This window comes from Lichenostomus cassidix, chromosome W (assembly GCF_008360975.1).
Source record: "Lichenostomus cassidix isolate B80296 chromosome W, HeHo_3.0, whole genome shotgun sequence".
Taxonomy (NCBI): domain Eukaryota; kingdom Metazoa; phylum Chordata; class Aves; order Passeriformes; family Meliphagidae; genus Lichenostomus; species Lichenostomus cassidix.
The window spans coordinates 21,285,035-21,312,804 of NC_139510.1; the positions used below are offsets into that span (position 1 = coordinate 21,285,035).

Here is a 27,770-nt window from a genome sequence, read left to right on the forward strand (position 1 = left end):
TAGAGGTTGGAAAATTACTTACTAGAAGCTGCTTGCTAAAAACAATATATCGCTTGCTTAACAGTTTTTGCGCTTGCCAAGCAGAAAGGGAGGATGCCAAAAGGAATGCAAGACTATTGATAGAAGTAAAACAACCGTGACCAGATATCCTGCTTTCAGATCCTGGAACCGGCCCGAGTCAGCTCTGAAGTTTGGACTTGGACCAGGAACTCAGGGAGCATGCGCAAGGTAGAAGGGTGAAGAGTTCATCCCAAGGAATACTTCTTACTTCCTCCACTAGAGACCACCAGAGACCCCTGCCCACAATAATTAAGTGGCACTGCGTAGGCATAAGCATATTTAAATGAACTTTGAACTCATTATAATACAAAGCGGGGATAGGTAGTGTAATAAATTACAATCAGTTTAGTTCAAGAACTGTTTGAAAAAGGTGATAAGTCTTAAAATTGCCTTTCCATTTATTTTTCTTTTTTCTTTTTTCTTTTTTCTTTTTTTTGCTGTTATAAAAATGATTCTTGCTTTAAACCAATATACTTAAACAAGTTAGTGGCTTTGCCCAACCCCCACGAGGCAGATACAAAAGGAATTTGGCTCAGGGGCCATAAAACCTCCCCCTAGCAAGAGAAAAGGAATTTGGCTCAGGGGCCATAAAACCTCCCCCTAGCAAGAGCCCTTTGCGACCCCCACGGTAGAACCATCCCCGGAGGCCCAGTAACAACCAATACAACTCAGAGCACACCAGCCTAGACGACTCAACAGCCAATCAAGGATTCATGAAGAGACGCCAATCAAGACATACGGGGGGAGTGGGATACGAAGGGGTTATAAAGTCAGTTCTCTGTGGGCAAGCCGCACGGTGCATAGAGGTATGCTTGAACCTCTGCCCGTCCAGCGCTGTCTTGACTGATATCCGCTTGCTTTTAATTAATAAATTCTTTAATTGAACCTACGTCTCTGATTGGATAATGAGGCTCAATTTATAACAATTTGGTGCCGTGACCTCAGATAGGGAAATTCCCCTGGAGTTCCCCAAAGGGAGGCGCCCTGTCGTGATTTGACGGCCTGGAGGGGACACTCCACTGGCGCACCCCTACCTGACGGACCTAAATTTCAGATATCAGCCAAGGGTTCAAGGCCCCTGAAATTCAGTGCACAGAAGCCACAAGACGCCGGACAGCGGAGTGTCAGTATCGGTTGAGATACAGAGACACACACGGCATGGGTGGTCGGGGTGGTTTTCCCGGAGTGCAGCGTGTGAGACGTCCATTTACGGACGAAGTGATTGGGACTCCCCAGTAGCGCAGTTCCTGTTCCCCGCGAGGGGTCAGGTCGCGACCGGGAGAAAGCGAGTGTTGTGTTGTGGGTGAGTGTGAGGGCACTCCGGAAGATGGGACAGGGGAAGAGCAGGCCTCCTGCCTCCATGAAAAGGAATGGGAGACTCCCAGGGATTCCCCCTGACAGTCCATTGGGCATACAGCTGAAATATTGGGCTGATGACCCCCGGACCCAGGGGAAGAGTAAAAATAAAATGATTAACTATTGTGTGGCAATTTGGGGAGGAAAACAGATTAGGGCAGACTCCCTATATTGGCCGGTCTTTGGATCCGGTGAGGAATCTCTATGTCAAGCTCTAAATCTCTGGGTTAACAGCAAAAGACCATTTAACCAGGAAGAGAGTGACTATGCGGCTCTTTGGCTCCCTTACGGGAGGAGGGCGGGAGTGTTTGTGTTCCAAGGAAAAGACAGACGAAAGAAGTCTGATGCACCCCCACCATACGCACCACCACCCCCTGCAGCACCACCACCCCCTGCAGCTCCACCACAGCGGGAGGCGGGAGGAACTCCCCCACCACAGCGGGAGGGGGGAGGTGCGGCTTTGTTACACCAGGAAGAGAGGGGTGTAGCTCCGTTAGTCCGAGGAGGGACAGGAAGCGTGACTCTGGGGGGAGGTGCTGAGCCATCATCTCCTGGGAAACGGGAAAGTCCCTTATCTGAGTATGAGGCTAACATTGCACAGGGTCCGATTACCCGGAGCAGAGCTCGTAATTTATATCCCCTAAGGGAAGTAGCTATGGGGATGGTAAACCAAGAGGGGGGTGGCCAAGTACCTGGCATAGGGTATGTAGAAATTCCTCTGAATTCCATGGATGTCCATGAATTTAAAAAAGATATGGGGCATCTTTTAGAAGATCCACTTGGGGTAGCAGAGCGAGTGGATCAATTCCTAGGTCATAGTCTCTATACATGGGATGAGTTACAGTCAATTTTGGGGATACTTTTCACCATAGAAGAGAGACGCATGATCCGAACCACAGGCATGCGAATTTGGGAAAACCAACACCCACAAGGCCCCATTGGCGACATAAAGTGGCCTTTGCAAAGGCCCAATTGGGACAATCAAAACCCACAAGATCGGGCTAACATGCAGGACTTGAGAGCTATTATAATTCAAGGAATAAAGGAGGCTGTGCCTAGAGGGCAAAATATGCACAAAGCCTTTAATGAGAATCAAAAGAAGGATGAGGATCCAACCACCTGGTTGGAAAGGCTAAGGAAAAACTTGCAATTATACTCTGGAATAGATCCTGATAATCCGGCAGGCCAAACCCTGTTAAAAGTGCAGTTTGTGTCAAAGGGATGGCCTGACATTCGGAGAAAATTGGAGAAGTTAGAAAATTGGCAAGAGAGAGGGTTAGATGAATTGTTAAGGGAGGCACAGAAAGTGTATGTAAGAAGGGAAGAGGAAAGTTATAAAAGACAAGCAAAAGTGATGGCCGCAATGGTGCGGAGTGAACAGGGAGATGCAAGAAGGCAAGATAAGGAAAGTGAGCTTCTTCGGTCAGAGAGCTTACGAGCTAAGGGAGAGTTCCACCCCCCCCAGAAAAGGGAAGGAAGAGCTATGAGTAAAGTTGTGTGCTTTTACTGCCGGAAACCGGGACATGCGAAAAGAAATTGCAGACAGAGGATAGCCGATGAGAAAATGTTTGCCGAGGAATAGGGCTGTCAGGGGCTTTATTTGCTGGGGTCACATAAAACCGTCGAGCCCTTGATAAAGATTCGGATAGGACCCCAGCGACAAGAATTTGAGTTCCTTGTGGACTCAGGAGCTGAAAGATCAACAATTCAATCCTTGCCATTGGGGTGTAAAATTTCCAGAGATACAGTACAAGTGATTGGGGCAAAAGGGGAACCTTTTGGAGCATCTGTGATTAAGGATGTACTATTTGAAACACCATCTAAATTAGGGGTGGGGTCACTACTACTATTACCAGAAGCAGAATTTAACTTGTTGGGACGGGATTTAATGGTTGAATTAGGCATTGGATTACAAATAAAAGAGAGTGAATTGCAAGTTAAATTATATGCCTTGTCTACCCGAGATGAACAACAAATTAATCCACAAGTATGGTATACACCAGATACCGTGGGTAAACTTAATATTGAACCAATCACAGTTACTCTCAAAAACCCAGAGATACCGATTAAAATACAGCAATATCCAATACCTGAAGAAGGCAAGAGGGGTCTGCAATCAGAAATAAAACGATTATTAGAACAAAGTATCCTTGAACCATGCATGTCTCCATATAATACTCCAATTCTGCCAGTTAAGAAACCAGACGGCAGTTACCGACTAGTCCATGATCTAAGAGAAATAAATAAAAAGACCATTGAGCGATTCCCAGTAGTAGCCAATCCGTACACTATCTTAAGCCAGCTGGGACCACATGATATATGGTACAGTGTCATAGATTTAAAGGATGCCTTTTGGACTTGCCCACTCGATGTAAGCTGCAGGGATTACTTTGCATTTGAGTGGGACGACCCAGAAACACATATTAAACAGCAACTCCGATGGACTGTACTGCCTCAAGGATTCACAGAGTCCCCTAATTTATTTGGCCAAGCACTAAATCAAATTTTACAAAATTACCAACCAGGACCTGCTGTAAAATTAATTCAATATGTAGATGACCTCCTCATAGCTGGACAGCTTGAAGAAGATGTCCGACAAGAAAGTATTAAACTATTAAACTTTCTAGGCTCTCAAGGGCTAAAAGTGTCCAAATCCAAATTACAATTCACAGAACAAGAAGTAAAATACCTGGGACACCGGTTAATAAATGGGACCAAGAAATTAGATCCTAGTCGGGTCCAGGGCATATTAGATATGCCTCCTCCGAAAACCAAAAAAGAAGTCAGGCAACTACTAGGACTGTTTGGATATTGTAGGCAGTGGATTTTAAGCTACAGCCAAAGAGTAAAATTTTTATACGAAAAGCTAACTCATGATGGCTTGCTAAAATGGACAGAGCAAGATGATGAAGCTTTTCAAGTTTTAAAGCAAGAATTAATTAATGCTCCTGTGCTGAACCTCCCGGATTTAACAAGGCCTTTCTGTCTGTTTGTGAATGTAGATGAGGGCACGGCGTATGGGGTGCTGACTCAGGATTGGGCTGGGAGCAAAAAGCCTGTGGCTTATCTGTCTAAACTATTGGACCCAGTAAGTAAGGGGTGGCCCACTTGCTTACAGGCGGTAGCTGCAGCCGCTCTGATGGTAGGAGAGACAATAAAAATCACCTTTGGAAGTGAGATCCGAGTATTTTCACCACATGACATAAGAGGGATTCTAGCCCAAAAAGCAGACAAATGGATTACTGATGCCAGGTTACTAAAATATGAAGGAATGTTGGTGGCATCACCTAAACTGACTTTAGAAACCACATCCCTCCAAAATCCGGCACAATTTCTATATGGAATCCCCTCCACAGAACCACTGGCACATAATTGTCTTCGGGCTATAGAGGAACAAGCAAAAATCAGGCCTGACCTCGAGGAAGAAGCACTTGGGGAAGGCAGAGAACTCTATATAGATGGGTCTGCCAGGGTGGTAGAAGGAAAGAGAAAATCAGGCTATGCAGTAGTTGGTGAAAGCTTTGAAGTACTTCAGTCAGGACCCTTAAGTCCTGCTTGGTCAGCACAGGCTTGTGAGTTATATGCTTTGCTGCAGGCACTAAAAATCCTGGGCTCCAGTAAGGGGACAATTTACACAGATTCCAAATATGCTTTTGGGGTAATACACACATTTGGAAAAATATGGGAAGAAAGAGGCCTGATTACATCTCGGGGAAAAGAACTAATCCATGAACAGCTAATTAAAGAGATCTTAAAAACAGCCAGGAAACCAGAGCGATTGGCTGTGGTACATATAAAAGGACACCAAAAGGGGATTAGTAAAACTATCCGGGGTAATAACGTAGCAGACCAGGAAGCCAAACGTGCAGCTTTACTAAATATAAAAATTGTGAGTAAGCCTGGTGACCCCTGGAGACATCCCCGGTTAAGTTGTGAGAGCTGCAGACAGGATCCCGAAGATGAACCCTGTTATTCCTGCCAAAAAGAATTAGGCCCAATAGATGCATTTGTGTGTAGCTGCTACAACCCTTACAGAAACTACTGCTATGCTTGTGATACAGATACTGAAAATCATGAGAAACTTACCTACAACCCTTACTGTAGAGATATAGAATATATTGTGCCAAAGTTACTAACATTTACTGCAAAAGAAAAAGAGAAACTAACACAAACGGGAGCAGTTGAAAATCCAGAAGGGAAATGGATGCTGGCTGATGGGAGGGAGATCTTACCCAAGAGTATGGCACTTCGGGTATTAAAGAAATTACATGAGAAAACACATTGGGGAACACAAGCCTTGGTGGACCACTTTGCCAATAAATATATGTGTCTAGGAGTGTACAACCTGGCTAAGCAGATAACTATGGGGTGTATAACCTGTCAAAGAGTAAACAAACAGCATTTGAGAAAAGCAGTCCCAGGGGGAAGGGAGTTGGCTCATCGCCCATTTTCACATGTACAAGTAGATTTTACTGATTTGCCCCAAGTGGGACGATATAAGCACTTGCTTGTTATCGTAGACCACCTAACCCACTTTGTGGAGGCCATTCCTACAACTAGAGCCACAGCACAAACTGTTACTAAAACTTTATTGGAACACATAATTCCCAGGTATGGGTTAATTGAAGTCATAGACTCAGACAGAGGACCACATTTTGTCTCTAAAATATCTAAATTGGTTGCAGATGCATTGGGAATCCGTTGGGAATATCACACACCTTGGCACCCACAAAGTTCAGGGAGGGTAGAGCGTATGAATGGAGAAATAAAAAAGCAATTAACTAAATTAATGCTTGAAACAAAAATGAGCTGGGTAAAGTGCTTACCGCTAGCTTTATTAAACATCAGAACACAACCTTGCTCAGATATCGGAGTGTCACCGTTCGAAATGTTGTATGGAATGCCTTTTGATGCAGAAATCCCTGCAGATCATCCTAAAATCTCTGATGCTCATTTACAAGCTTATATTAATCAGTTGTTTAAACGGAGAGAAAAACTACGACAAAAGGGCTTGGTAGTTCAAAGACCTCCCCTCTGGATACCAATACACAAACTTCAAGTGGGAGATGAGGTACTAATAAAATCATGGAAAGAATCCACACTAACCCCTCAATGGGAGGGACCTTATGTTGTTTTACTCACCACAGAGTCTGCCATACGAACTGCTGAGAAAGGGTGGACTCACGCCAGCCGTGTGAAGAAGTTCACCCGAGACTCAACGTGGCAAGTCATCCCATCGCAACGGCCTGAGGACTTAAAGCTAAGGCTTAAGAAACAATAAGCTTCCTATAACTCACATGAATCCTGTCAACATTCATTTAAAGAAGCCTGCTTACAGTTATAGATCTGAATATGCTCTCGGCCTATATGCACAAGATTATGTGGTTAAATGTTATGATACTAATTGTGATTGTTATCCTTTTGTGTGCTTTGTTTGCAAGGTATGCAATGAAAAGTGGTGGATCTATTGCAAAAAGGAAAGACCCCCATCAGGGGTTTGCCTCCCTTGCTATAAAGCAAAAAGAGCTGAGACAATGCAAATGTTGCAATTGGCACTTAACATGGGCAGATTGGAAAAGGGGTTTAAAGAATGGTGAGAGATCTTTGCCCATGGCATTCACCCCGATTTGTACTGTTATCACTCCAATGAACCCAGACCCATGGTGGCTGAGCTCGTTAAGAGTGAATGCAGAGTCAGACTTGCACACTTACCCTGCTCGGAAGGAGCAGTCAAACACACAAACTGGATTAGTTACCAGAACCGCTGGAAGCAGCAGCACAGGTGCTTCACAGAGGTCTATCCTTGCTGCCGAGAAGATGGATACCCCTGTGGCTGGAAGCAACCCAGTCGACAGGCGAGGGCAGAAGTGAGAAACCAAATGTGAGAATGCAACCTGGGAATAAGACTCTGAACTCCCTTCTCACGAAACGGAGTGAACCGGGGTATTTGCCAGTCAAATTGGAGAACCATCTGACATTGTTTAAAATATCAAAAGCAGTGAGATCCTCTACTCAAGCCTTGCAAATATATTATGTGTTACTGATAATAGCCTGTTCCATGTCATGTAGCAATGCAACCTTGACACTCTCACACCACCCACACCAACCATTCAAGTGGACACTAGGCAGGTTAGACAAATCTACTGTAATACAAACCCACATTATGGTAGGAGCCCCAGTTTTCACCGTCACCTCGTGTGACATGGTCGATTACTCATCCTGTGAAAACCCAGAAACACGAGCAAAAGGATGGGTGGGACCAAGAGCCTTTTACATGTGCCCTAATCCAAATCCAGCAGACACTAAGAAGGGCCAGATTTGGTGCGTCAAACAAAATTCGTACTGTGCATGGCACAGTTGTGAAACTATAAACTCAGTTTATCCTTCAAGAGCCGGAAAAGATCAATTTATCACAGTCTGGTGGGGACCATATGGGTGCAAACCACCTAAATATAACCGGGGACCTTCTGCCTATAATCCATATGCCAAGAGAGGTTTAGTAGAAGAGAAGAATGGAGTTCCTTGTCAATTTGCAGATATACATGTGGAACAACCCGATGATCCAGGGTGGATAATTGGAAAAAAATGGGAATTTAGACTTTGGATTCCAAGCAATAGTCCCAATAACGAACCGGGAAATGGCCTCAGTCAAGATCCGAAAGGCCTCTTTTACATAAAAAAGGAAATAGTCCTTCCAGACCCACAACCTATAAGTCCAAACACAGCAATCAATCCACGGAATATGCTACCAGAAACTAACATCACAGATTCAGATAATCTGTGGAAATTAGTAAAAAATAGCTACTATGCTTTAAATGCTACTAATCCTAACTTAACAGAACATTGCTGGCTTTGTTATAGCTCTAAACCACCCTTTTATGAAGCTATTGCTATTGATGGAAGAGAGACTAAAACCAATGACAGCAATCCAACCCAGTGTAAATGGAGAAGTGACTTAAATATAAGAGCTGGAATCACCTTAGCACAAGTAACTGGAACTGGCACCTGCATCGGTCAAGTGCCACAAGAAAAACAAAGCCTGTGCAGTAAAATTGTGGAAAATCCTAACAATCAAAAACCAGCTAGATGGTTGTTACCCGCAAAAAATGCACATTGGGTTTGTGCTAGTGTTGGAGTCACCCCGTGCATACCCTCGAATGCTTTTAAAACCATGGATCATTGCATTCAAGTCATGATTATTCCCCGACTTACTTACCACTCTAATGAATATATGCTGGATCATCACATGATACCAGAACACCCTTTAATAAAAAGAGAGCCAATCACAGCTATAACCATTGCCACTTTATTAACATTAGGGGCTACTGGAGCCAGCACTGGTGTAGCTTCTCTCGTACAACAAGGAAAAGAGTTTTCCGCACTAAGAACAGCAGTTGATGAAGACCTTGTAAAAATTGAAAGTTCTATTACTGCGTTAGAAAGTTCTCTAAGATCTCTGTCTGAAGTTGTATTACAACACGGAAGGGGTTTAGAGATTTTGTTCGCACATGAGGGTGGATTGTGTGTGGCTCTAAATGAGGAATGCTGTGTGTATGCTGACCATACTGGAGTAGCCCGAGATGCAATGGCAAAACTACGAAAAGGACTAGAAAAGCGTAAACGAGAAAGAGAGGCCACACAAGCATGGTATGAAAATTGGTTCCAATCTTTTCCCTGGTTAACAACCTTACTATCCACCATTGCTGGACCCCTAATTATGTTAATCCTAGCCCTAACGTTTGGACCTTGCATTTTTAATCATCTAATTACCCTTGTTAAAAACCGTTTAGAAGCAGCACATCTATTGCCTATTACAATACAGTATGAGGGCATTCCAGTTAATGAAGATTTGGCTCTCGAAGATGAGGATGACTTATAGACAAGTTAGTCACCACTGTCAGAGCCTAGATTATCATCCAGACAAATTCGTGAACTAAATGAACATGAGAGAGGGGGGAATTGTAATAAATTACAATCAGTTTAGTTCACGAACTGTTTGAAAAAGGTGATAAGTCTTAAAATTGCCTTTCCATTTATTTTTCTTTTTTCTTTTTTTTGCTGTTATAAAAACGATTCTTGCTTTAAACCAATATACTTAAACAAGTTAGTGGCTTTGCCCAACCCCCACGAGGCAGATACAAAAGGAATTTGGCTCAGGGGCCATAAAACCTCCCCCTAGCAAGAGCCCTTTGCGACCCCCACGGTAGAACCATCCCCGGAGGCCCAGTAACAACCAATACAACGCAGAGCACACCAGCCTAGACGACTCAACAGCTAATCAAGGATTCATGAAGAGACGCCAATCAAGACATACGGGGGGAGTGGGATACGAAGGGGTTATAAAGTCAGTTCTCTGTGGGCCAGCCGCGCGGTGCATAGAGGTATGCTTGAACCTCTGCCTGTCCAGCGCTGTCTTGACTGATATCCGCTTGCTTTTAATTAATAAATTCTTTAATTGGACCTACGTCTCTGATTGGATAATGAGGCTCAATTTATAACAGGTAGTAAATATGTATAGGGTGATTCGCCCCAATCGAGCTCAGAGACACTTCAGAGACCAAGTCAGAGAAGTGGGTATTTGCTTCATTCGGTGCACCGGATGTGTGGGGAATTATTTCCACCAAACACACACACCTCAGTACCCCAAAGACACAGAGTTATAGGTAAAATCATGAATATTAATTACATTCTTCAGGATAGGAGTGGTTATACAAATCATTTCTCGGAAGTCATTAATATCATTAGCATGTGCACCACGCATGCTCCGTATGTCCTGGTGGTCTTTGGAGACCCCCAAAGCCTCCTCCAAGGTGACAGTCCTTCATGGGATGATTCAGCGGTTTCTGTGCTGGTTTCAAATGCATGCTTAGCCGATAAGCCATCAGGCCAGAGCTGTTACCTATAATTTGAATGTGAATTAAGAGTTCAGCCTTCAGCCCTGGAGGCCACAGACAGGCTCCTGTGCTGGTGGAAGGGGGGGGGCAAAAAGCTCAGAGTCTCAATTCCCCCCTTTTCGTTTGTAATTTGTAATTCTTTACAAATCTTGTATGCTATGAAAGTAAATACCTTTTTCTATTTTATATCTAAGTTTATACTTTTGCTATTGGATATAAACATCACAGTTCTAAGTACATAATATTATATAACAATAACTACTATTGCAGACAGTAAATAACAATGCAATAACACAAAAAACTATTACATACATTTGTTTAAGTTAGGATTAACATAATTGCAACAGCTTGTATTTATAACTGTACATACTCTTTCTCTTTTGGCATACAGCAAATTTATAGTTAATTGTAAGATGCTCTTTATCTTGATTTGCTGTGCTTTTATGGCATCTGCAGTGGCACTTATTATGGCCTCTACAATGGTAGAAAGGTTCTTTTTTTTTTAGTTTGAGCAGTTATTTTGAAGAAAAAGAAGAAAGACAGAATCTATAGACATTCTAAGAGGAATGTTAATTCTTTTGGCTTTCTTGGGCCTTCCATCTCCTAGCAGGTTTCTTTGGAGTCAGGGATGGGGAGATTGGAGCACTGCCCTCTGCTGTGTCTATGACTCGCCTCACTATAGGGCTGGGCTTGGAGCTCTGTGCAGCACTGCCTCTGCTGTGTCCATGACTGGACCTCACTGCAGGGCTGGGATGCTCTGGGGGTGAGGTAAGGAGCAGTTCACTGTCTCACCGGGCAAGGCCTGACCTGTCCCTTTCCCACACACCATACACACAGGCATTTTGAAGTGTTGCAGAGACATTAAATTTTTCAGTTTTGGCAGCTCACATCATGGCTCCAGACAGTGATCAGGACCACTGATAGCTTTTCTTGCTTGTAAAATGGGGTACTTTTCTTCCTCACCTTGGCAGAATTTCTAGCAAACAGAGCAGAAAGGAAAGAGGAAAGCATAAAGGATAACTGACTAAGATTCTCATGCTGTTAGTTTTTGCTTGTGATCCATTAGGCTATCTTTTCTCACCTTTTCAGTCTTTTGTTTTACTCTCCGTAAATCTAGATTATCTTTCAATTTACAAAAAAATATGCTCACAAATGTAATAAATTACAATCAGTTTAGTTCACGAACTGTTTGAAAAAGGTGATAAGTCTTAAAATTGCCTTTCCTTTTATTTTTCTTTTTTTCTTTCTTTCTTTCTTTCTTTTTTTTTGCTGTTATAAAAACGAATCTTGTTAGGAACCCTGCCCAACCCCCATGAGGCAGATACAAAGGAATTTGGCTCAGGGGCCATAAAAAACCTCCCCCTGTGCAGCCCCTATGAGGCAGATACAAAAGGAATGTGGTTCAGGGGTCCATAAAAACCTCCCCCTGTGCAACCCCCACGGAGAGACCATCCCAGGAGGCCCAGTAACCATCACCCAACGCAGAGCACACCAGCCCAAGACGTCTCAACAGCCAATCAAGGATTCATGAAGAGACGCCAATCAAGACATACGGGGGGAGTGGGGTACTAAAGGGTTATAAAATTCAGTCCTCTGCAGGCCCGAGGCGCGGTGCATAGAGATATGCTTGAATCTCTGCCCGTCCAGCGCTGACTTGACTGATATCCGCTTGCTTTTAATTAATAAATTTTTTTTAATTGGATCTACGTCTCTGATTGGATAATGAGGCTAAATTGATAACAAATTTTGGTGCCGCGACTCGGATAGGGAAATTCCTCTGGAGTTCCCCAAAGGGAGGCGCCCCGTTGTGATTTGACGGCCTGGAGGGGACACTCCACTGGCACCCCTAACCGACGAACCCAAATTTCGGATATCAGCCAAGGGTTCAAGGCCCCTGAAATTCCGTGCACAGAAGCCACAAGACGCCGGACAGCGGAGTGTGAGTATCGGTTGAGATACAGAGACACACATGGCGTGGGTGGTTGGGGTGGTTTTCCCGGAGTGCAGCGTGTGAGACGTCCATATGCGGACGAAGTGATTGGGACTCTCTAGTAGTGCAGTTCCTGTTCCCCGCGAGGGGTCAGGTCACGACCGAGAGAAAGCGAGTGTTGTGTTGTTGGTGCGTGTGAGGGCACTCCGGAAGATGGGACAGAGGGACAGCAAGCCTTCTGCCTCCATGAAGAAAAAAAATGGGAGACTCCCAGGGATTCCCCCTGACAGTCCGTTAGGTATACAGCTGAAATATTGGGCTGATGATCCCCGGACCCAGGGGAAGAGTAAAAATAAAATGATTAACTATTGTGTAGCAATTTGGGGAGGAAGACAGATTAGGGCAGACTCCTTATATTGGCCGGTCTTTGGATCTGACGAGGAATCTCTGTGTCAAGCCCTAAATCTCTGGGTTAACAGCAAAAGACCATTTAACCCAGAGGAGAGCGACTATGCGGCTCTTTGGCTCCCTTACGAGAGGGGGGTGGGAGTGTTTGTGCTCCAAAGAAAAGACAAAAGAAAGAAACTTGTTGATACACCCCCACCATACGCACCACCTCCTGCAGCTCCACCACAGCGGGAGGCGGGAGGAGCTCCCCCACCACAGCGGGAGGCGGGAGGAACTCCTCCACCACAGCAGGAGGGGGAAGGTGCGGCTTTGTTACATCAGGAAAGAGGGGGTGTAGATCCGTTAGTCCGAAGAGGGGGAGGTGCGGCACCACCACCTTCTGCAGCTCTACCACAGCGGGAGGCGGGAGGAACTCCCCCACCACAGCGGGAGGGGGGAGATGCGGCTTTGTTACATCAGGAAAAGGGGGGTATAGCTCCGTCAGCCCGAGGAGAGGGAGACAGCCTGACTCCGGGGGGAGGTGCTGAGCCATCGTCTCCTGGGAAACGGGAAAGTCCCTTATCTGACTATGAGGTCAACACTCTGCAGGGTCCGATTACCCGGAGCAGAGCTCAAAATTTATACCCTCTAAGGGAAGTGGCTATGGGGATGGTAAACCAAGAGGGGCGTGGCCAAGTCCCAGGCATAGGGTATGTAGAAGTGCCTCTGAACTCCATGGATGTCCGTGAATTTAAAAAAGATATGGGGCATCTTTTAGAAGATCCACTTGGGGTAGCAGAGCGAGTGGATCAATTCCTAGGTCATAGTCTCTATACATGGGATGAGTTACAATCAATTTTGGGGATACTTTTCACCATAGAAGAGAGACGCATGATCCGAATCGCAGGCATGCGTATTTGGGAAAACCAGCACCCACAGGGTCCCATGGGTGATATAAAGTGGCCGTTGCAAAGGCCCAATTGGGACAATCAAAACCCACAAGATCGGGCTAACATGCAGGACTTGAGAGCTATTATAATTCAAGGAATAAAGGAGGCTGTGCCTAGAGGGCAAAATATGCACAAAGCCTTTAATGAGAATCAAAAGAAAGATGAGGATCCAACCACCTGGTTGGAAAGGCTAAGGAAAAACTTGCAATTATATTCTGGAATAGATCCTGATAATCCGGCAGGCCAAACCCTTTTAAAAGTGCAGTTTGTGTCAAAGGGATGGCCTGACATTCGGAGAAAATTGGAGAAGTTAGAAAATTGGCAAGAGAGAGGGTTAGATGAATTGTTAAGGGAGGCACAGAAAGTGTATGTGAGAAGGGAAGAAGAAAGTTATAAAAAGCAAGCCAGAGTGATGGCCGCGGTGGTGAGGAGTGAACAAGGAAATGCAAGAAGGCAAGAAAAGGAAAGTCAGCTTCTTCGGTCTGAGAGCTTGCGAGCTGAGAGAGAGTTTCACCCCCCCCAGAGAAGGGAAGGAAGAGATATGAGTAAAGTTGTGTGTTTTTATTGTCAGAAACCGGGGCATGTGAAAAGAAATTGCAGGCAGAGGATCGCCGATGAGAAAATGTTTGCCGAGGAATAGGGCTGTCAGGGGCTGTATTTGCTGGGGTCACATAAGACCGCTGGGCCCTTGATAAAGATTTTGATAGGACCCCAGCGCCAAGAATTTGAGTTCCTTGTAGACTCAGGAGCTGAAAGATCAACAATTCAATCCTTGCCATTAGGGTGCAAAATTTCCAGAGATACAGTACAAGTGATTGGGGCCAAAGGAGAACCTTTTGGAGCATCTGTGATTAAGGATGTACTATTTGAAACACCATCTAAATTAGGGGTGGGATCACTACTACTATTACCAGAAGCAGAATTTAACTTGTTGGGACGAGATTTAATGGTTGAATTAGGCATTGGGTTACAAATAAAAGAGAGTGAATTGCAAGTTAAATTATATACCTTGTCTACTCGAGACGAACAACAAATTGACCCACAGGTATGGTATACACCAGATACCGTGGGTAAACTTAATATTGAACCAATCACAGTTACTCTCAAAAACCCAGAGATACCGATTAAAATACAGCAATATCCAATATCTAAGGAAGGCAAGAAGGGTCTGCAACCAGAAATAAAACGATTATTAGAACAAGGTATCCTTGAACCATGCATGTCTCCCTATAATACTCCAATTCTGCCAGTTAAGAAAGCAGACGGCAGCTACCGATTAGTCCATGATCTAAGGGAAATAAATAAAAAGACCATTGAGCGATTCCCAGTAGTAGCCAATCCGTACACTATCTTAAGCCAGTTGGGACCACATGATATATGGTACAGCGTCATAGATTTAAAGGATGCCTTTTGGACTTGCCCACTCGATGTAAACTGCAGGGATTACTTTGCATTTGAATGGGACGATCCAGAAACACATATTAAACAGCAACTCCGATGGACTGTGCTGCCTCAAGGATTCACAGAGTCCCCTAATTTATTTGGCCAAGCACTAAATCAAATTTTACAAAATTACCAACCAGGACCTGCTATAAAATTAATTCAATATGTAGATGACCTCCTCATAGCCGGACAGCTTGAAGAAGATGTTCGACGAGAAAGTATTAAACTATTAAACTTTCTAGGTTCTCAAGGACTGAAAGTGTCCAAATCCAAATTACAATTCACAGAACAAGAAGTAAAGTACCTGGGACACCGGTTAGTAAATGGGACCAAGAAATTAGATCCTAGTCGAGTCCAGGGCATATTAGATATGCCCCCTCCGAGAACCAAAAGGGAAGTCAGGCAACTACTAGGACTGTTTGGATATTGCAGGCAGTGGATTTTGAATTACAGCCAAAGAGTAAAATTTCTATACGAAAAGCTAACTCATGAGGGCTTGCTAAAATGGACAGAGCAAGATGATGAAGCTTTTCAAGTTTTAAAACAAGAATTAATTAATGCTCCTGTGCTAAACCTCCCAGATTTAACAAGGCCTTTCTGTCTGTTTGTAAATGTAGATGAGGGCACAGCGTATGGGGTGCTAACTCAGGATTGGGCTGGGAGCAAAAAGCCTGTGGCTTATCTGTCTAAACTATTGGACCCAGTGAGTAAAGGGTGGCCCACTTGCTTACAGACAGTAGCTGCAGCCGCTCTGATGGTGGGGGAGTCAATAAAAATCACCTTTGGAAGTGAGATCCGGGTATTTTCACCACATGACATAAGGGGGATTCTAGCCCAAAAAGCAGACAAATGGATTACTGATGCCAGGTTACTAAAGTATGAAGGAATGTTAGTGGCATCACCTAAACTGACTTTAGAAACCACATCTCTCCAAAATCCGGCACAATTTCTATATGGAACCCCCTCCACAGAACCACTGACACATAATTGCCTTCGAACTATAGAAGAACAAGCAAAAATTAGGCCTGACCTCGAAGAGGAAGCACTTGGGGAGGGCAGAGAACTCTATATAGATGGGTCTGCCAGGGTGGTAGAAGGAAAGAGAAAATCAGGCTATGCAGTGATTGGTGAAGGCTTTGAAGTACTTCAGTCAGGACCCTTAAGTCCTGCTTGGTCAGCGCAGGCTTGTGAGTTATATGCCTTGCTGCAGGCATTAAAAATCCTGGGCTCCAGTAAGGGAACAATTTATACGGATTCTAAATATGCTTTCGGGGTAATACACACCTTTGGAAAAATATGGGAAGAAAGAGGCTTGATTACATCTCGGGGAAAAGAACTAATCCATGAACAGCTAATTAAAGAGATCCTAAAAACAGCCAGGAAACCAGAGCGATTGGCTGTGGTACATATAAAAGGGCACCAAAAGGGGATTAGTAAAACTATCCGGGGTAATAACATAGCCGACCAGGAAGCCAAACGTGCAGCTTTACTAAATATAAGAATTGTGAGTAAGCCTGGTGACCCCTGGAGACATCCCCGGTTAAGTTGTGAGAGCTGCAAACAAGATCCCGAAAGTGAACCCTGTTATTCCTGTCTAAAGGAATCAGACCCAATGGATGCATTTGTGTGTAGCTGCTACAATCCTTACAGAAACTACTGCTATGCGTGTAACACAGATACTGAAGATCATGAGAAACTTGCCTACAACCCTTACTGTAGAGACATAGAATATGTTGTGCCAAAATTACTAACATTTACTATAAAAGAAAAAGAGAAACTAACACAAACGGGAGCAATTGAAAATTCAGAAGGGAAATGGATGCTGGCTGATGGGAGGGAGATCTTACCCAAGAGCATGGCACTTCGGGTATTAAAGAAATTACATGAGAAAACACACTGGGGAACACAAGCTTTGGTGGACCACTTTGCCAATAAATATATGTGTCTAGGGGTGTACAACCTAGCTAAACAGATAACTATGGGGTGTATAACCTGTCAAAGAGTAAACAAACAGCATTTGAGAAAAGCAGTCCCAGGGGGAAGGGAGTTGGCTCATCGTCCATTTTCACATGTGCAAGTAGATTTTACTGATTTACCCCAAGTGGGACGATATAAGCACTTGCTTGTTATCGTAGACCACCTAACCCACTTTGTGGAGGCCATTCCTGCAACTAGAGCCACGGCACAAACTGTTACTAAAACTTTATTGGAACACATAATTCCCAGGTATGGGCTAATTGAAGTCATAGACTCAGACAGAGGACCACATTTTGTCTCTAAAGTATCTAAATTAGTTGCAGATGCACTGGGAATCCGTTGGGAACATCACACACCTTGGCACCCACAAAGTTCGGGGAGGGTAGAGCGTATGAATGGAGAAATAAAAAAACAATTAACTAAATTAATGCTTGAAACAAAAATGAGCTGGGTAAAGTGCTTACCGCTAGCTCTATTAAACATCAGGACACAGCCTCGCTCAGATGTAGGAGCGTCTCCATTTGAAATGTTGTATGGAATGCCCTTTGATGCAGAAATCCCTGCAGATCATCCTAAAATCTCTAATGCTCATTTACAAGCTTATATTAATCAGTTGTTTAAACGGAGAGAAAAACTACGACAAAAGGGCTTGGTAGTTCAAAGACCTCCCCTCTGGATACCGATACACAAACTTCAAGTGGGAGACGAGGTACTAATAAAATCATGGAAAGAATCCACACTAACCCCTCAATGGGAGGGACCTTATGTTGTCTTACTCACCACAGAGTCTGCCATACGAACTGCTGAGAAAGGGTGGACTCACGCCAGCCGTGTGAAGAAGTTCACCCGAGACCCGACGTGGCAGATCATCCCATCGCAACGGCCTGAGGACTTAAAGCTAAGGCTTAAGAAGCAATAAGCTTCCTATAACTCACATGAATCTTGTCAACATTCATTTAAAGAAGCCTGTTTACAGTTATAGATCTGGATATGCTCTTAGCCTATATGCACAAGATTATGTGGTTAAATGTTATGATACTAATTGTGATTGTTATCCTTTTGTGTGCTTTGTTTGCAAGGTATGTAATGAAAAGTGGTGGATCCATTGCAGAAAAGAGAGACCCCCATCAGGGGTTTGTCTCCCTTGCTATAAAGCAGAAAGAGCTGAGACAATGCAAATGTTATAATTGGCACCTATCATGGGCAGATTGGAAAAGGGGTCTAAAGAATGGTGGGAGACCTTCGCCCATGGCATTCACCCCGACTTGTACTGTTATCACTCCGATAAACCCAGACCCATGGTGGCCGAGCTTGTTAAGAGCGAATGCAGAGTCAAACTTGCGCACTTACCCTGCTCGAAAGGAGCAGTCAAACACACAAACTGGATTAGTTACCAGAACCGCTGGAAGCAGCGGCACAGGTGCTTCACAGAGGTGTATCCTTGCTGCTGAGAAGATAGATACCCCTGTGGCTGGAAGCAACCCAGTCGACAGGCGAAGCAGAAGTGAGAAACCAAATGTGAGAATGCAACCTGGAAATAAGACTCTGAACTTCCTTTTCACGAAACGGAGTGAACCGGGGTATTTGCCAATCAAATTGGAGAATAATCTGACATTGTTTAAAATATCAAAGGCAGTGAGATCCTCCACTCAAGCCTTGCAAATATATTATGTGTTACTGATAATAGCCTGTTCCATGCCATGTAGCAATGCAGCTTTGACACTCTCACACCACCCACACCAACCATTTAAGTGGACACTAGGCAGGTTAGACAAATCTACTGTAATACAAACCCACATTATGGTAGGAGCCCCAGTTTTCACCGTCACCTCGTGTGACATGGTTGATTACTCACCCTGTGAAAACCCAGAAGCACGAGCAAAAGGATGGGTGGGACCAAGAGCCTTTTACATGTGCCCTAATCCAAATCCAGCAGACACTAAGAGGGGCCAGATTTGGTGCGTCAAACAAAATTCGTACTGTGCATGGTACAGATGTGAAACTATAAACTCAGTTTATTCTCCAAGAGCCGGAAAAGATCAATTTATCACAGTCTGGTGGGGACCATACGGGTGCAAACCACCTAGATATAACAAGGGACCTTCTGCCTATGATCCATATGCCAGGAGTGGTTTAGAAGAACAGAAGGGAGTTCCTTGTCAATTTGCAGATATACATGTGGAACAACCCGATGATCCAGGGTGGATAATTGGAAAAAAATGGGAGTTTAGACTTTGGATTCCAAGCAATAATCCCATTAACGAACCGGGAAATGGTCTCAGTCACGATCCGAAAGGCCTCTTTTACATAAAAAAGAAATAGTCCTTCCAGACCCACAACCTATAAGTCCAAACACAGCAATCAATCCACGGAATATGCTACCAGAAACTAACATCACAGATTCAGATAATCTATGGAAATTAGTAAAAAATAGCTACTATGCTTTAAATGCTACTAATCCTAACTTAACAGAACATTGCTGGCTTTGTTATAGCTCTAAACCACCCTTTTATGAAGCTATTGCTATTGATGGAAGAGAGACTAAAACCAATGACAGCAATCCTACCCAGTGTAAATGGAGAAGTGATTTAAATATAAGAACTGGAATCACCTTAGCACAAGTAACTGGAACTGGCACCTGCATCGGTCGAGTGCCACAAGAAAAACAAAGCCTGTGCAGTAAAATTGTGGAAAATCCTAACAATCAACAACCAGCTAAATGGTTGTTACCCGCAAAAAATGCACATTGGGTTTGTGCCAGTGTTGGAGTCACCCCATGCATACCCTCAAATGCTTTTAAAACCACGGATCATTGCATTCAAGTCATGATTATTCCCCGACTTACTTACCACTCTAATGAATATGTGCTGGATCATCACATGATACCAGAACACCCTATAATAAAAAGAGAGCCGATCACAGCTATAACCATTGCCACTTTATTAACATTGGGAGCTACTGGAGCTAGCACTGGTATAGCTTCCCTCGTACAACAAGGAAAAGAGTTTTCCGCACTAAGAACAACAGTTGATGAGGACCTTGTAAAAATCGAAAGTTCTATTACTGCGTTAGAAAGTTCTCTAAGATCTCTGTCTGAAGTTGTATTACAACACGGAAGGGGTTTAGAGGTTTTGTTCGCACATGAGGGTGGATTGTGTGTAGCTCTAAATGAAGAATGCTGTGTGTATGCTGACCATACTGGAGTAGCCCGAGATGCAATGGCAGAGCTACGAAAAGGACTAGAAAAGCGTAAACGAGAAAGAGAGGCCACACAAGCATGGTATGAAAATTGGTTCCAATCTTTTCCCTGGTTAACAACCTTACTATCCACTATTGCTGGACCTCTAATTATGTTAATCCTAGCCCTAACGTTTGGACCTTGCATTTTTAATCGTTTAATTACACTTGTTAAAAACCGTTTAGAAGCAGCACATCTATTGCCTATTACAATACAGTATGAGGACATTCCAGTTAATGAAGATTCGGCTCTCGAAGATGAAGATGACTTATAAACAAGTTAGTCATCACTGTCAGAGCCTAGATTATCATCCAGACAAATTCGTGAACTAAATGAACATGAGAGAGGGGGGATTGTAATAAATTACAATCAGTTTAGTTCACGAACTGTTTGAAAAAGGTGATAAGTCTTAAAATTGCCTTTCCTTTTATTTTTCTTTTTTTTCTTTCTTTCTTTCTTTCTTTTTTTTTGCTGTTATAAAAACGAATCTTGTTAGGAACCCTGCCCAACCCCCATGAGGCAGATACAAAGGAATTTGGCTCAGGGGCCATAAAAAACCTCCCCCTGTGCAGCCCCTATGAGGCAGATACAAAAGGAATGTGGTTCAGAGGTCCATAAAAACCTCCCCCTGTGCAACCCCCACGGAGAGACCATCCCAGGAGGCCCAGTAACCATCACCCAACGCAGAGCACACCAGCCCAAGACGTCTCAACAGCCAATCAAGGATTCATGAAGAGACGCCAATCAAGACATACGGGGGGAGTAGGGTACTAAAGGGTTATAAAATTCAGTCCTCTGCAGGCCCGAGGCGCGGTGCATAGAGATATGCTTGAATCTCTGCCCGTCCAGCGCTGACTTGACTGATATCCGCTTGCTTTTAATTAATAAATTTTTTTTAATTGGATCTACGTCTCTGATTGGATAATGAGGCTAAATTGATAACAACAAATATTAGCCACTCACAAAATCAACAGATGTTCAGGATCTTTTATACGATTTTGCGAGCTTTTTCTAGGACTTCAAATGTGCTACTGAAGAATGGCACTTTTAACTGCTATTTTAAATTAACTTTTAAATTGCAGAGCCCAAAGCCTGGCAGATTAGTCTATGGCAGTATTTTCTTTTGTGGGGCTTAGCATTCTTAAACACTGGACAAACAAATATGCATTAAACAGCAACAGTTATAAATACTTAGTAAAATAGCCAGCCATCCTTTTGAAACCTTTTCATTTTAAAAATGAAATTATTTTGTTATTGTTATATATCAATTTCACAAATTTAGATTCAAGCTCACATAGCTTTCCCTTTTTTTTTTTTTCCTGGCTTACTTACCCCTTTGCATTTGAAGCCATACTTGCCATTACAATTATTACAAGGTTTTGCTAGGATAGCTGACTGTGGATAACACTGTTCTGGTAATACAAAAAACAAAACCATTTAATGTGTTTCATTTTGGTTTCACACTGGAGAGGAGTCTCTGGCTGTAGAACTCACAGCCGTGAGGGAAGTTAGCAGTTCTTTTGCTTCTGTGGCTTGAGTGGTTCCTCGTCTTACACAGCTTTTTGTCTGATGAGGACACACTGAAAGATGTTAAAACAAACTTGCACAGTGATAACACATGTTAGAGTGGGAGAATGATGAATTCTTGCCTCGTTTAACTCCCCATTGGGAATTCTTTTAATAAGTGAGAAATTAAAATTTAATAAACTTCCCTTTTTTTCTTGTAATTTCTTAAATGCATGTATTACTCTATATGCATATTTAGAATTAGTAAAAATATTCACTATTTTGTCTTTATATACTTCGCAGGATTTTATAAGCACTTACAGCTCTGCTGCTTGAGCTGACTATGTAAGAGGCAATGTTTCACTTATTTTAACTTCCTTTCATTAACGATAGTGTATTTTTCAAATTGTTACTCTTCTAGTACTTTTGAAGACTCACTACTAAATAAATTTTTTTTTTTTTCAACTTCCTCAAGGAGGCTGAGTCAAACCCCTTTGTTTTTGGGTTTTTTTCTTTTTTTCTTAAATACTCTTGTTTTACTAGACAAGATTCACAGTACAATAACTGCGCTGGTCATCTACTCAGATGTTCTTTGAGTTAATAAATCTTTAGCTTGGTGTGAAACTTATGAGGTATATTCCTATTGTCAGCCTTCGGGCTTCATTTACCATCGGAGCTTTGGCTGCACAACTTGCAGACAGCGTGGCCAGCCTCTGGCTACATTCTGAGACAATCAATAGCCGCCAGCCACTGGACTTGGTAACTTATAAAATTAGCATCACGCCACCGTGTTCTCCAAAAGTGGCTGTCAAATTCTCAAAGCATGGGGAAGAACACCTTTTTGCAAAAGTTACTTGCCATGACAACCAACCATACAGAAAGGACTGAACCCTCTTGGGGACATGAATTAAGTACACATTGTCACGTTCTTGGCTGCTTGAACAGCCCCAGACAGTGGCTCAGAGACACACCTTGTCTCCACCTTCTCCTCAGCAGTTCTAAAATTTTTTCCTCTGCAGCAGTTAATTTGCATTTTCTCTAAGGCAATTTGGCTGGCTGCTTGAAGGGTCGAGCAAACTTTTGTTCAAAAAAACCAAAGCAGCAACTCAGAGTAACCCAGGCAGGAGATTTTAACTTTGAAATAGTTAATTACAAAATTTGGTATATCTTTTCTACAGACATTTTTGCTTACAGTGTCTCTTTGGCATTACTTTTGCTCCTGCCTTCTTTTATCTTTTCTTACATACATTTGCAGTATCTTTCTAACCAGTTTCTTCAGGGCTTATTCAGCCCTTCTCCAGCCCTTCTCCAGCCCCCACCCGCACTACTCCCTGGGGGTGCTCATTGTCCCACAAAGTCATTCTGGTGACCTAGACAGAACTCTTAACAGACAATTCACATTTCTAAACATTCCCTCTGCTGTATCCAAACGCAGCCCTTCCCCCTCCTAGGCTGTCAGCAGGCAAGGCCAGCAGCACCACAGGTGATCGGTGTGTCCCACAGCCGCCCTGCCCCAGGGGCTGGCAGGGTCAGGGACTGCCTGGTGCTGAGCTCACAGCTGTCCCACAGCTCCAGCTCGGCTCCGCACCTCCCCACAGGCTCTCAGCCTGCGCATCCAGCCCCCCACCTCCGAGCTCGCCACTGCCACGCCGAAAGGGGAGGGTACAGGGAACTGCAGCTCGCCCTGGGTTAGCTGTCAAAATTTTAGGCAAGATGGGGGAGGGTCTCGAAACACCTCTCTTCCTTCTTTTTCTTTTCCCCTTACTCTTATTTAATTGCAAGCTCCATCTACTACAACATTCTATACAACCATATTTCAGCAGCTACACACAGGAGCTCTAAAGAGGTACTTAGTAGATTCAATTAGTTATTTTTATCTTGCGGGCGTCCCCGCATAAATTTATATGCCGGCAAAAATACCAATTAACACAGGTAAAATTTTGCACACACAGTACATGCACACACATTAAAAAATTTTAGAAGCACCCGAGCAAATAGACAACATCACTTCCTCTCATAATTAATACACGCGCACTGAGTTTAAGTTTCATAACGGTTTCTACACACAAAACACAGAATTTTAATCGCAAAATCAAATAGAGCAATACTAGAAAGGTGTTGGGGTCCGAGCGTTCTCAACTCAGCAGCCAAAATCCCTCCATTCAACAATATAATTTGCTCCCTTCCAGACACTCTAAACCAACGGTTTATATGTGACCCACACTCGTTCACTCTTTGCCAGTGTCTTCACTTTTCTCTGGCCGTTTCTGTCGCTAGAGAACGGAAATGTAGATAAAGCTCCATTCTCGCTTAATGTCGGAGACACGTCTCATTCGTTCACACTCACACATTAACAAAATAATGACACAGTAATACAGTAACAGAATAACAACAGACAGAACAAATATCACAGTATGTTGTAATACAGTGGAGTCCAACCCCTTAAAGGCACCTTTAACTATAGCGGGGTCCAACCCCGGGGTCCAACCTTTTAAAAGTACCTTTTCTGGACAGCGGGGTCCAACCCCGGGGGTCCAACCCCTTGCCCGGGACTAATTTCGGGAGACCCAGTCTCCACTCACCCTCGGGGACTAGCACCCCGGACCTGCAGGCATTTATTTTAAAAGTAGCAAATACCTTAATTTGGTGCAGATGGTCCTTAGTCTACTCCCGCCGTGAGCCAAAGGACAGCTGAGCTCCCCCTGAAAATTCAGGGTCGCGACTGGGAGGTCTGCTTACCCCTGGATCCGGCAGCCGAGCAGAGTCAGGGTCCCATCTGGGGTGCCAGTTTGATTCGCCCCAATCGAGCTCAGAGACACTTCAGAGACCAAGTCAGAGAAGTGGGTATTTGCTTTATTCGGTGCACCGGATGTGTGGGGAATTATTTTCACCAAACACACACACCTCAGTACCCCAAAGACACAGAGTTATAGGTAAAATCATGAATATTAATTACATTCTTCAGGATAGGAGTGGTTATACAAATCATTTCTCGGAAGTCATTAATATCATTAGCATGTGCACCACGCATGCTCCGTATGTCTTGGTGGTCTTTGGAGACCCCCAAAGCCTCCTCCAAGGTGACAGTCCTTCATGGGATGATTCAGCGGTTTCTGTGCTGGTTTCAAATGCATGCTTAGCCGATAAGCCATCAGGCCAGAGCTGTTACCTATAATTTGAATGTGAATTAAGAGTTCAGCCTTCAGCCCTGGAGGCCACAGACAGGCGCCTGTGCTGGTGGAAGGGGGGGGGGCAAAAAGCTCAGAGTCTCAATTGGCTTTGAGTAACTTCATGCATATGTAATCTGTAACCTGATATAAACCAAGTGAAGTGCTGCTGGCGGCGTGCATGCTTTCGGAGGGGCTACCCCCCCCATGCACCCCAGTTGAAATAAAGCATACCTACTTCACAATTTTTTTGAGTTGAGGAGTCCATCTGCGCCTCATGACTTGCTACTTTAAAATCTGGTTTTACAATTTTAAACAGGAAAAAGCAAGTCAAATTCTCATCAAAGGCAAAATGAAGTCACTTTTGTTTTTTTTTCAGAAACTGCCAACACAATAGTTTTCAAAAAGAAGCTAATTCAAAGATTATATGTGTTGGAGGTTAGGATTCTTTTTTTTTTCCCTCTCAGGGAATTTTCTCCCATCTGTTGCCTAAGAGATGATAATGACTCCTACTTAACAGAACAAAACGTGGCTGGGGGGAGGAGGAGGGGGGAAGAGTGCAGCTTGCTGCACTTCTCTTATCTGAGGGGTTTCTTTTGGGAAGGGCAGAGATACCACGAACAGTGGAGTGACTGCCACCGAACAGTGGAGTGACTGCCACCGCCAGAAGAATTCGTTATCACCTAGGAGCCCAGCCCGTCACTGCTTTCCTTCCTTATTGTGGATGAGCCTTTGCTCATAAGAGCAACTGTTGAACTGGGACCTTATTAACACCCGATCTGACTGGAAAGGACCCTCACCATCTACTCAGGTGCTTCAGGGGAAAAAACCCGGGACCCCAACCCTGTCCCCCTTCCCGGAGGGCACGTCTCCCCAGCTGTGTGCGGCAGCTGCTACGGAGAAGCCCGGCTGCTGCTGCTCAGCCCCACTGTTTTCTGCTGCTGCCTTGAGCTTTTTCGCTACACTCTGACCCAACACCCCGTGTCTGCCCGACCCCCCACGGCTCCTGCTAAGGCTGTGGAATTTTCTGTTACATTTTGTTTGCCACCCCGAGGTGTGCCCGGGTCTGCCGTTCCAGCCTCCGCTCCGAGGTTCCTGCTACAGTACAGCCAATTTCGCCATCCGGTTTGCCCGCCCTTACCACGTGAGAAAGAGGCGGCTGAGCTCATGCCACAGTGCCCCCTGCAGCTGCGAGGGAATCATCGCACCTGTCCTGCCTGGTAGGGAGCCCAACAGCACGCCTGCCAGCTGTGACTATAACTACACCAAAGGGGAAGGTACTTGACAGCTGAGAGAAGGCTGTTATTGGGTTTCTGTTTTGTTTTTTTGTTGCTGCCATCGTTGTTGTTTGTCTTGTTATATATATATATATATATATATATATATGCACACAAGAACTGTTATTCCCTTTCCCATACCTTTGCCTGAAAGGCCCTTAATTAGACTCATCATGCTGATGCCGTGGTGATTTTTTGCCCTTTCTTTTATATACCTTTTATATATTCTCTGTCTTCTTAGCACGCATATTTGTAGATTTGTAGTCTATTATTGTAACTTAGTTCCAGTATTTTTCTAGGCAGAAAGACTAAACATTCTAAAAGTCTCCCAGTTATGGGCCTGAAGCTCCTATGCTATCTTGGTTCTCCATAGAAACTGAGGTTGAAATTAGCTCTTTGAGACATATTTTTGTAAACAGAGTTCAAGCCTCATCCAAGGGGGAAAGAATCTAGAAGGTACCAGAACTGGGGGGATTACTTCATCAATTAAGCTTCTTATTGGGGAATCTTTGTCAGATATGCTAATTTGCAAAGTCTATAAAAATTGTATATGTGTCACATGCGGGTGTGCATCTTCAGCATTTTCCATGTTGATGAATTGTGCACCTAAGGATCCTTAATAAAAACAGAGCTAAACCCCTTTTTATCCTCTTAACTGTGTCTGGCTCATAATTCTAGGACTAGAGAAAAAGGCATCAATGCATACATCTGCAAATTGCTGTACACAGACATAGGAAGAGCATATATGGCCAATTTATTTATCCAGATATAAATGGACTGTAATCATACTTGTGCATGTTCAGAGTCTTCAAAATGTTCATGCTGCTGGAAAATATTTAAATTATTCCATTGGCAATGTGCATTTCAGCTCTAGAGTCCCACCAAAAAATCTACAAGTTTTGGTGTGCAGCACCTCCAGTATGAATGTTTCACTGGGACACGTTACACCACACTGCTTTGCAAGCAACAAACCATAGTTTTCCCTTGAAAATCACTGACAAGACCTAAAGAAATTTTTAAATGTATCTATTCTGTTACCAATTTCATGAGACAACCACTCCAAACCACACTTTTAACTTTTTTTTTTTTACTTTTATTTTAAATTCTCATGGCCTTTGTGAAAAATATAAACAAGATTGTGTAGAAAGCATTTGCCATTTGTTTTCTCTAGTCTGCCAATAAAACTAATGTTTTGGAGGCTAAGCCAAATGTGATTTCATTATTTTAATTAGAATTTCCAGTTTTGTACTATTTGAACCAGGCAATTTAAAATAAGGTACTAGCTGGATGAGCTTATACAGTCTGCACATGTAACAGATGAATAGCACGGACCTCCCTTTAGCAGTCATAAAGAGAAATCGCTTTATTGCAAAAACCAGGGGTTTTTAAGCAATTAGGCCTTTATCAGTTTACATTCTTGTTAGCTTAAACAATCACCCATTGGCTGCATGCCACTTCCCTATCACCTCTCACGAAGTGTCCAAGCGTCTTTCTGACTAATGAGGATTCTGATCATGCGTCCACACACAGGTGCTTATATAACGTTTTCTGGTTATGCAACTTTTTTTTTACCTCTATGTTAGCT

The 27,770-nt window shown here is 43.6% G+C and overlaps 2 protein-coding genes and 2 long non-coding RNA genes across 5 annotated transcripts in view; 1 reads left to right on the top strand and 3 right to left on the bottom strand.

The window, feature by feature from the left end:
- On the top strand, positions 1 to 26,189 carry LOC146425678 (uncharacterized). The gene is made up of 3 exons (XR_014846589.1): positions 1 to 228; positions 25,288 to 25,346; positions 25,963 to 26,189. It is a non-coding gene; the product is annotated as an uncharacterized LOC146425678 (long non-coding RNA).
- The window catches only part of LOC146425670 (uncharacterized), a 420,136-nt gene that overhangs the window by 194,481 nt on the left and 197,885 nt on the right, over positions 1 to 27,770 (bottom strand). The window lies entirely within an intron of this gene.
- The window catches only part of LOC146425675 (uncharacterized), a 131,100-nt gene that overhangs the window by 85,829 nt on the left and 17,501 nt on the right, over positions 1 to 27,770 (bottom strand). The gene's annotated exons all lie outside the window — the stretch shown is intronic.
- Positions 1 to 27,770, bottom strand: part of LOC146425676 (sorting nexin-18-like) — an 88,523-nt gene that overhangs the window by 51,168 nt on the left and 9,585 nt on the right. The gene's annotated exons all lie outside the window — the stretch shown is intronic.